General features: G+C 40.4%; 1 long non-coding RNA gene across 1 annotated transcript in view; it reads right to left on the reverse strand.

Annotated features, from left to right (window-relative positions):
• The window catches only part of LOC149222502 (uncharacterized), an 83,423-nt gene extending 74,998 nt beyond the window's left edge, over positions 1-8,425 (reverse strand). The window contains exon 1 of the long non-coding RNA XR_016249439.1: positions 8,379-8,425. This is a non-coding gene — a long non-coding RNA (uncharacterized LOC149222502). The remainder of the gene's footprint in view (positions 1-8,378) is intronic.
• Between the last annotated feature and the right edge of the window lie 2,386 nt (positions 8,426-10,811).

Genomic DNA, 10,811 nt, shown 5'->3' on the forward strand with positions numbered 1-10,811 from the left:
TATGGCAAAGTGTCAGGACCCCGAGCTGGCACCAAGGCCAACGGGCGCCCCTGATGGGTTGTTCTCACTTGATGGCGAAAAACCGACTTGGAGGTACGATGACAGTGCCCAAGTGCGATGAGCGCGCCCACATGGAGGAGAGGCGCCCAGGTCGACACAAGGGGCAGTGTGCACGAGTTGAGGGGCGCACGCCCTAGGCGCGCACACACGAACGCTGGGCACCGAGAGAGATGTAGCGGGCATGACACGAGGGGACGCCAACCCACACGACGTGGTATATCGAAGGGCACATGAAGAAGAGTGCCCGCCCACAGTGGAGAGCGTGCAAGGGAGAACACGCACATCACAACGTAGCGGCAACCTAACTCGATGGACCCGTACCCATGAGCGCGCCCGCACACAAGGTGTGGCGCCCGGGCGCCGCGACGGTGCAAGGCGTAGCGGAAGTGCGACCGAGACATAGCGAGCAGGTGCGTGACATGCGAGCGAGCAGGCAACGCAATGTGGAGTGTGCGACACAGAAGTGGCCAGAGGTGGTAGCATGGGCAGCGCGGTAGGCGAAGCTCCTACGGTGGGGTGCGTCAGCACACCCATGAGCAGGTCGGCCCAGGGGCACGCCCGCACAAGATGAAGGGCCGACTCAAGAGGAGAAGGGGCATCGGCCCACGTAAAATCAAGCGACTAGAGCATCTATAAGATGAGGAGCTCGACACTTGGAGGAGGTAGCAACCAAGTTCGCACAAGATAAGTAATATCACAAAAGCTAATCGCATAAAGGACAAAGTCAGCGATATCGCAGAAATGTAAGGGGTCTGATATCGCAGAACCGCGGGGCTTACATCGTAGAATTTGAAAACGTAGCTAAGGCACGTCGCAGAAGGAGGAGAGCTTGCCCAAGCGAGCTGGTTTCTGGGCAGGGCTGAGGGTTGGTTTTCTGGGCTGTTTTGGGACTCCAGTTTTGGGGTTTCTGTTGGGAAAGGTGCACACCTCGGGTAGGACACACCCTGGTTGCGAAACTTGGCACTTTTCACTAGTGAGTTGGGTTGGGCCAACCACTGCCACTCTTTGTACTTGGGCAGCGCATGAGTTTGGACACGGCTGGTCCCTTTCTATCTCCACTGTAAATATTATTTCAAGTTTAAGAGTAAAGGGGAGAAGTGTTTTGGGAGTTGCCCCCTCCTGTCGCAAATACTTGTGTTCATATTGTTCTTTACGATATCGCAGACTGTTAATGAGTGTTATTCCGTTGCTTGTACTGAAGTTAGAGTATCGCATAATTGTATAATTGTTGAATGAAATATTTGAATATAATAACACTTGAACGAAAAATTGGCTAATTGTTGAAGTGAATGAGAAGTTAGGTGCAGTCTGGGTTAGAGTAGTTGTACAACTGCGACGAAATATCACCGGTGGCGCACGTCGCCCACAGTGATCATAAGGCATCACAGCGTGGGGCCGTGACAAAAAGGAATCCATCTCCAAATGACTTGGTGCATCCAAATCCCCGTGGACTCAAGGAAAACGCGCCAAAGGGGAAGATAAAATCGGTGGACTATGAGAGGCAAAAGACCCCTTCAATCTTTATCACTCACATGGAACTCTCAAAGAACAACGTTCAAGCTTGAGACTAAGATTCTGACAATATTCTTTTAGGGGTGAAATGTAAGTGCACACTCAGTGACACGGAAAAGATCAGATTAACCTTCAAAAGACAACGTATTTTAAGGGATACAACACATTGACAACAAAAAACGATGAAGTAAACAATGAACATGGTCATTCAAAGTTCCTCCTAGTAGGATTTGTATCCAACACAATCAATAAACATCTCCTTAATCGCACATGGACATCATCACCATCCAACTATTTGCTACAAGAATACGTGAAGAAGACAGAGGAAAAAATACTCCCATTTCCCCGAACAATTTAATAAAGAAGAGTTATCGATCACTGCAAAAGCGTTGGATTAAGTGTTTGCCTTGCTGTAAGAGCCTTTAAAAGGAACATCTCTTTTTAATATTGTAAAAACATTTGCAAAATAAATTATCTTGGTTGGAGTTGAACCCGTGTCTCTCAGATGAGAGATGAGTATCCCAGTCAACTAAAATACAACAAAGAAAACATTGAAATATAACTGGAAGTAATTCCAAAGACGATTTAGTTTTAGATTCAAAAAATTTGGGAATTTTTTTAATTTGTTTGCATCGATAGTTTAATAAATTAGTCGCTTGAATTTGTTCAAGGCAATGCAACCCAAATATCGAGCTTGTGTTTGGCATTGAAAAACAAAAGGTGTATATTGGCAAATATCCAAAGCCATCCTTTTATCTACCCTCAACTTTATGGTGATGGATGATATCCATTCTACATATTGTATTATTCCTGTGATCCGCATCGATAATTCCAGAGTATCTTCTATTTTCGCCACCCTCTCCTCATTGGGTGCTAGTCATGCTGATAGGGATTTCGCTGGTCATTTGGGGGTCGACGACACTTATTTCCGGGAAGGGTATTGCTCTCCTTCAGTGTATCCACCCACTCTGATGCTTCAATTTGGTTCCATTAGTGGACATCAGCCGCCTACTAATTCGATGGGGCGTGATATTGAACTTTTGAAATTAAACCCGACACTTGATTTGGAGCCTCTTACCATCCACTCGAAAGTGCCGCCATCAGATGGGGTGACTGTGAGCCCCCACTCTCGACTAAATTTTACTGTTATAAAGAAGCGGCGAGTGAAGCATAAAGTAGATGGTATTTGGGGGTTGCTCCTACAGGTGTCTCTTTAAATTTTTGGAGGGGTCAAATCCTACCTTCCCATCTTCTCGTGTGAATTCACCCACTCAAGATCTTAGAGATCTCAAGCTCGTCAGTAAACTTTCGATATGAAAATCTTGTCACTGAATATTCCCGGTCTAGGAAGCTCCGTTAAACGACAATGCCTGGAATATTTTATTAAATTCCATCATCCTTTTATCATTCTTTTGCAGGAGACCATGATGCCTGGCCTTTACTCTTAAAAAATTGTCATGGGTGGAGGGTTTATGCTACAGATGCTTCGAGACAATCGGGGGGTTTGGATGTGTTATGGGATCCTTGGGTTGTTAACTTCTTGGCCTATAAATATTTTTCAGGTATTTTACTATCCGGGTTTGCCAGGGATGCTAAGCTCCGGTTTCATATATTGAATATATTATGGGGCCGAAATTACTTCTTTTAGCTGAGGAGTTGAGAACAACTTGCGTCATATCTTGTGAGCTAAACTCTACATTCATCATGTTGATTGCAAAGGTCTCAGGGCCGATTTCTTTCAAGGACTCTTGACCCATAGCCTTGTGCAACATTGTGTATAAAATGATCTCTAAGATCATTGCTAACTGGTTGAAAGTTACCCTATAGAAACATATTGCATCGGAACAATTCAGGTCTCTTAAAAATCATCAAATCTAGGATGCCATGGCCATTACCCAGGAATGTTTGCATTGTATCAAAATGAAGAAAATGATGCTTTATTATTGAAACTGGACCTTCACAAGGCATATGATTGTGTTGATCGGGAGTTTCTGCGTTCGGTGCTTCATAAGATTAGCCTCTCTAGATTGGTGATTGAGTGGATTATGGCTTGTATAACTACTGCAAATTTTGGTGTCTTAACCAATGGGGTGCCTTCATGCTTTCTGAAGGCATCTCAGGACTCCCTCTCTCCACTGTTATTTTTACTTGTCATTGAAGGCATGGGCAGAATGATTTCGGCGGCACACTCCCGTGGGTCATTCTCGGGTATGGGGATTACTAGGAACATTTTTATTACGCATCTCATTTTTGTGGATGATGTCCTCATATTTGGGAATATTTCTATTATGGAATGACATGTATTGCAAAATATTATATGCACTTTTGGTGATGCCACGGGTCTACACATGAGAAAAGCTAAATCTCAGTTGATTTCTTCGTCTGAGGCAGAGGCCAATGTTTTAGAGACAACGAGATTATTTGATGCTGAGAAGGTTTCATTGCGCGAAGGGTTTAAGTATCTTAGTTTCTCCCTTACACCTAATAAGTAGGCATTAAATATTGGGTTTGGCTAACCAGAAAATTCGAGCATAGGTTGTTATCATGGTCACACGAGTGGCTTACAATTGGCGGAAGGTCGATTATGGTGTAAGCGGTTTTGCAGAGTATTGCAGTACACTGGTTGCATCTATATCTGATGCCCAAATACATCATCGAGAGGATTCAATCCATTATGTCTGAGTTCATTTGGGCTTGTACTAAAGATGGTTACAAAATTCAACTTGTTTGACTGGAGGATATCACCTCAAGTAAGGAGGATGGGGGTTGGGGAATCATGGATATTGGAAAATCCAGTTGGGTTTTATCAATGAAGAGTTTGTGGCGTTCTTTAAATCGTGTTGGTATTTGGAAACGAATCATTAAGGATAAGCATCTGAAAAACCAGTCTTTGGTAACTTGGATTAAGGATGGGACTGGTGTCCCAGGTGCTATCTCATATATTTGGCGGCGCAAGATGAAAATTAAACATTGGCTCTTGGGGAACTTAAAATGGCATATTGGGTCTATTTTTGGGGGTGGATACCGGTCTAGATCCCATCTATGGTTTTGTCGGTGAGCATACATTACCTTTCCCACTCATTCAACATCTTCACAATCTCGGTATTTATTACATTAACCAATTGCACGTCCCAAGCAGCCCTTTTATATTGCATCCTATGTGACCTGGTTTGTGGGACCTTGGCTTATTTGGTACACTGGCTATGGCTTGGGACATATATGTGTACAATCTTAATACAAATGAGATATTTTTAAGTGATTGTGAGGATATTTATTCGTGGGATGGAAATACATTACCGAGACAAGTATTAGTTGAGGAAGCATATTTGCACATCACATCGACGTCTCCTTTTTCTATGTCTAAAAGATGGTTCAAAAAGGTATGGAGTTGGAACATTCCATTAAAGCTCAAATGATTTGGCTGGTTAGCTTGGCATAACAAGATATTCACTTGGGACAATCTTTGTCGGGGGGGGGGGGGGGGGGAGGGATTCTATGGTCCTGTCAGATGTACCTTGCACAAATCGGACCTGGAAGATGTGGTACATTTTTTTTAAATGTCCGTTCGTGGTGCCTATCTGGTTTGATGTGACGCATAGTTAAACATTTTCGCTGATTTGAACTCATCTACGTTGGAATTATGCTTATAGGAATGGATGTCTGAATGTAAAGGATATCGTTCCTTGCCTCTATTTATCATCCGGGGTATTTGGAGATGCCGAAATTCATGAGTTTTTAAAGTGCAGGTTCAGAATATCAATAGTATATGTTATTTATCTTTTTTGCTTATTTCAGAGAATTTGGGCCTGTTCTTGACAAGGCCTCTTAGAGACATATATGACTCAGGAATATCGGTGGTTGTTGTCTGGGTGGGTTTTTTCGTGGCGCTGCCAAGAACAACAAATGTGGTTGTGGCACACACATCATTATTAGTCCTTGTATACATTATCATTTTTGTTGGCATGGGGGTGAAGTTTCCAACACTCGTGCGTAGATTATTGCATTATGGGGATTGTTATACTCTGCTAAGTGGCTATCTAAAGAGACTTTTGAGGTATTTGGAGATTCTAAGGTGATTATTTAGTGGGTAGCAAAGCAATCTTCTTTCAATCCTCCATTAATGGCAAGCTGGTTACAAAGAATTCGGAGGTACTTTTTTAAGGGGGTGAACTTCTCTCATATACACAGGGAGCAAAATAGAATTGTGGATGCAAAATTTAAGGAGGGGCATCCCCAATTGCCCGAGGAGATCTTATACTCGGCCTTCATAGACAACACATTTCAGGGTTCGGGAAAGATCTACTTCACATAAGCTAATATTTTTCATGATGTGGATATGTTCGTTTTTCTTTGGAGTTGTTTTTTATGGCTTTCTATTGTTATGTTGTACGAGTGACAAAATTTGAGCAAATGTGTTTGTTCAAACATAGCTAGTTTAGATCTGTGACTGGGATATATATTTGCAGATTAGGATGTATGTTGGAAATGGTGGACTTTTGACACATGCTACATGTAAACAACCTCATCTTAATATAAAGTTGTTAGTTTTTTCTTTGTTGAATAAAAAAGTATACAAAGGCATCCTAATTGGTCGTGCCAGGTGCAATGATGGTTCAGAATATGACATGGCTAACATGAAGATCACACCAACAAACCAGAAGCAAATTTGAATATCATCGAGAACAAAACGCACTATAGGAAGTTCATAAGGTGTCATTACGACGTCACTTTATTTATGGATGAACTTCCCCAACAAAATGTTGAACTTTCATTCTCGAACGATTCCCAAGAATCCCTTGATTTGTTGAAGAAAAATTTAGTTGAGGCTCTTACTCTAAGAATTCATGAGTGAAACAAGTCGTTTAGTGTGCAAGTTGATGCCACAAATAGTGTTGTTTGTGCCATCCTACCTCAAACCGAGGAGGGAAATATTGGCATCCACATCATTATGTCAATAAAAAAATGAATAAGGCAAAAAGGAATTATTTGACGATATAGAGAGGTGGCCTTGGAACATCACTCTCTCTACATGGGTTATAACATTACATCTCGTGGCACTCTTTTATTGTCCATGCGTATCAAGTTACACCGATTTACCTTGTGAACAAGTGAGTGCATGATGACCACCTTTGCATGTGGCTCTTGCTCTTCCAAGAATTCAACTTTCAAATTCTCGCACAGACGCGTAAGTTTTGCCACAACTTAGACCACTTGCTAAGAATGAACTCGAGAGAAGAACCAACGATATAGATGATGGAAGTCAAATATTTCGTAGAGGATCTAGTGTAGATTTCATTCTTTCGTGATAGCCAAGTAAACTTAGACATGCAATAACATAAAACATGTGCATCTTTTTGAATGTTGTTTGCTACACATTGACTCATGGAAACTTGTACAATTCGGAGCGAATTATACCTTGAGGAGATGTGTCCTTGGTCATGAAAGTTGGGCATCAACGAATGAGCACATGGTGAGGTTTCGGGTGGACATTACCGGACCTGCATAACTTTCTCGTACAAGCTCTGATTGAGGCGATTCTTGCGCCATTGGAAAGGTATTGGCGTGTATATTACGGAATATGGGCACATAGTAAGGTCAGGACCACAAAATGTGTTCATTTAAGGCATGAAAATGGCTCTAGAAGTTCTTGACTTGAAATTTTTCGAAATGGGACCACCCGTAAAAATGGTCCCATGAGTTGATTCTTCCACTTCTCCCACTCTGAAAGCATCAAGATGGATGGAAATTAATATACTGATCCAAACCATATCTCCCATGTAATAACATGGTAGCCTAATCTGCACAGAGATTGCATGCCTTTTTTATTCCTTGGTGACTTCTTAGGGAAACCTAAAGAATGCTTCCTCACATTTGTGGACGACTTCCTTAGTAACCCCGCTGGCATAGACTAGTACACCTCGCCCAAGGGGATTCACACTGAGCACCTGCTGGCACAAAACTACCCGAATGCCCAAAAAAATTTGTGACAAATGGTCGAGCTAATCCCCTCAGTTACAAAGACTATAGAACTTGTGTAGGTACTTGACGTAACTCTCAAGGAGTGGGTAGATCTCTATAGAGATATGAGACCCCATTATAACCCCTTCTTCCATAGCCACCATTTGAGATGTGGGCAATTGAATTTTTTTGGTCCATTTTTTGAGAGAGGACGATGATTGAAGCGGCTGACGTAAAAGTAGAACTATGACATGAACAAAGCGGGTAGAAATGGAGCTACTTTTGGGACTATATCACAAAGACAACAAGTAGGTTTATTTAAGAGAATATCATTATAAGGTTTTGATGCCCCTTGTTAATAATATGTTATCAAGGGACCCACTTTTAAGTCATACCACTAAGATAGTAATGCAAGAATTCATCATTCAACATATAAAGAGCTCTCTTTGCCACCCTCGGGCCAAAGGAGTAGCAGCGTCTTCCAACGAGATTTCGATGAAGAGCCCGACCAAAATTTGAAACATCAGCAGGGATAAAAAGGATGACAAAGGCTTGAGATTCTTAAGAGCATGTAGGAAAACCCACAAGAACAAGCATGCCATATCCCATTCAAAATTACGCGAGGACAAAAAGCAGTGGCACTCGATGCCTCCGACAACAAAAAATACATGTGTGCTTAAACTTGACAAAAAGTAGAACTATGACATGAACAAAGCGGGTAGAAATGGAACTAGTTTGGGACTCTATCACATGAACAAAGCGGGTAGAAAACTGAGAGTTTACCGTATTCAGAATTGGGGATTCTTCGTGTAGCTGCCAAATTTCAGAAAACCAAAGAAGGATCTCACCCAATACACTGACTTAGACTTCTAAATATAGGGATGCAGCTGCTCTTTTGGTTTGATTTAGTCAGAGATTTGTCAGTGCCTTTGTCCCCAAGGCAAGAAATATGGCAGGTACAACCGGCTTGAATGCTTCCAAATTTGTATATATCTTGAAGTTTGTGGTAGAGTTTGATTGAATCAATTCATTTCAAATGACACCAGGGATGGAATTTGACGGGGTTTTTGCCTGTCATGAGGCATTTTTCCCGTATTTGACGCTTAAAATTTCTGGATGCCCGTCTTTTCGAACGTGCTTGGAAATGTGGGAAACGTATTTTTGACGGGCAATAATTTTCTCAAAACGTTATTAAATCCTATTTATTTTCGCTTTAAATTTTGTAATATTGTATGTTTATTTGTATTAATAATACAGATTTTAGATGAGTTATAACTTGATCTGAGATGAGTTGTAACTGGCAAACTTGCAACTTGCTGCGTAGAGGGTTCAAATCAATATAAATCGCATATGAACAATATCACTAGGGAAAATTGAAACTAAACGGAACATAAGTAATCGAGTTCATATGGAACGATGTTAAAATCACTGCACCAGTTCGCTTAGTATGTAAACTCTTTTTATTCTGCATAATAATATCTGGTCAGAGTATAGTTTCACTTTGTTTATTTCGGCGTACATTACAATTTATTATGGTGGATGTTTAAAGCATGTCAGTGACTTCAAATTTTTTCTTTGAGAAGAAAAAATATGTGTCATATTAGGACAAATTTATCCATTTTAATGAACGTAGCAGTTACCCTTAAGGGACAACATGTCGCAAAGAGGTAAGTGAAAGCCTCTTTAAAAAAAACTATTAACCTTTATAATCATAGAAATATGCATAGCATTACAAGTAGGACAACGATTCAACTCATAGAGTGAGACTTCGATCTCTATAATCATCGAAATCTGCATAGCATTACAAGTAGGACATCGATTCAACTCATAGAGTAAGACTTGCCATCTCATCCCTTTTTTTTTAGGGGCAATGGGTATTACAATGTTACATTATTTTTTAGAACACATTTTATTGATAGTTAGAAAACTAACGCTGCACATTCCACATTTAGGCGAAGACTTAATCTTTTCATAGATATACGAAAGATATACTTCAGTTGCATAGATCCAAAGAAACTAGCTCAAGCTACTCCATAAGATTATTCAGATCATTTCTCAGAGACCTGTTCTACTGAATTCTTTTTCTGTAAATTGTTCTATAATTGCATTAAAAATAGCTAAATCAAATAAATTTCTTAATGGACCTCACCAGGGGCTTTAAGAGAGTAAAAATTGCCCAGGATTTAGTGAAAATGGGGTTGACCGTTGACTCACTAAGCACAGTGCAAAACAACCAGACTTTAATACATAATTTAATCTGTCAAGGAGTGCAAAAAGGCCCTTAATTTGCGGCGGAAGAATACTTCAAAAGTATGATGTGTTTGTGTCTCACCAAGTAGTCAAATACTAAATCTGTGCAAGTTAAATCAACAGATATTTCATTATTTTGTGAGACCAAGACACAGGTTAACCTGTTCTACATGAACTTGTTACTGCATTCATTTCACCCTTCGGCATCAAGGAGAAAAGATTCAATGCATTCACATCTTACCCATCAACATCCAAGAGAAGAGATTTAAGTCATTCACATCTTCCATCCCTTAAAATGGTAAGACAAAGATACCTGCAACATGAATGAATGAATTTTTGACGAATTGTCATCAGGGAAAAACTCAGGAAAAAACTATATTTATGTATTCACTGCTTCTGGATACACTCACATGCTTAAGCTACAGCTGATGTTCAACGAAGTAGATTTTCTGATGTCAAACATTTGACAGTCAAGGCTTAGGACTAATTCGCCTCCCTCTGGCCATCCATTTATAGCTAGCAAACTAGCAATATGTCAAACTCATTCAACCACATGGTCCCTCTCGTTGTTTCCACCATGGATCGAGCTACTCCCTTGTAACAAATGTGAAGGACGCTGGAGCTTTGGAGCTTTGAACCTAATAATCGGTGTCCACAACACCTCACAAATCTCACCCTCAAATACCAGTGGGCAACGGTTATCCCATGTTAGTGTTCCCTTCAACTTCATTATTAAATTTGAACATGTGTTTCTCAAAATGAAATCCTAAAACCCATTAATAAAGCACAAATTTGCATGTTATGAATTATTTTAACTTACTCTTTTAATTTTTTGGCATTATATAACTTTGTTTTCAGTTATAATGTCTCATATTGATTGATAACAACGTTTTGTCAAACCCACATACCTAGCGTAATATGTTCTAAAATAAATAAGTGATTTGTGTGTTATGATCATTTTGTAGTTAAGATAAATATGTGAAATTTTTTAAAATAGTTATGTTATTGAAGGGTATTTTTTTAATCAAGCT

This window comes from Pinus tabuliformis, chromosome Q (genome assembly GCF_031772625.1).
Source record: "Pinus tabuliformis cultivar Carrire ecotype Pingquan chromosome Q, CPIR1, whole genome shotgun sequence".
Taxonomy (NCBI): domain Eukaryota; kingdom Viridiplantae; phylum Streptophyta; class Pinopsida; order Pinales; family Pinaceae; genus Pinus; species Pinus tabuliformis.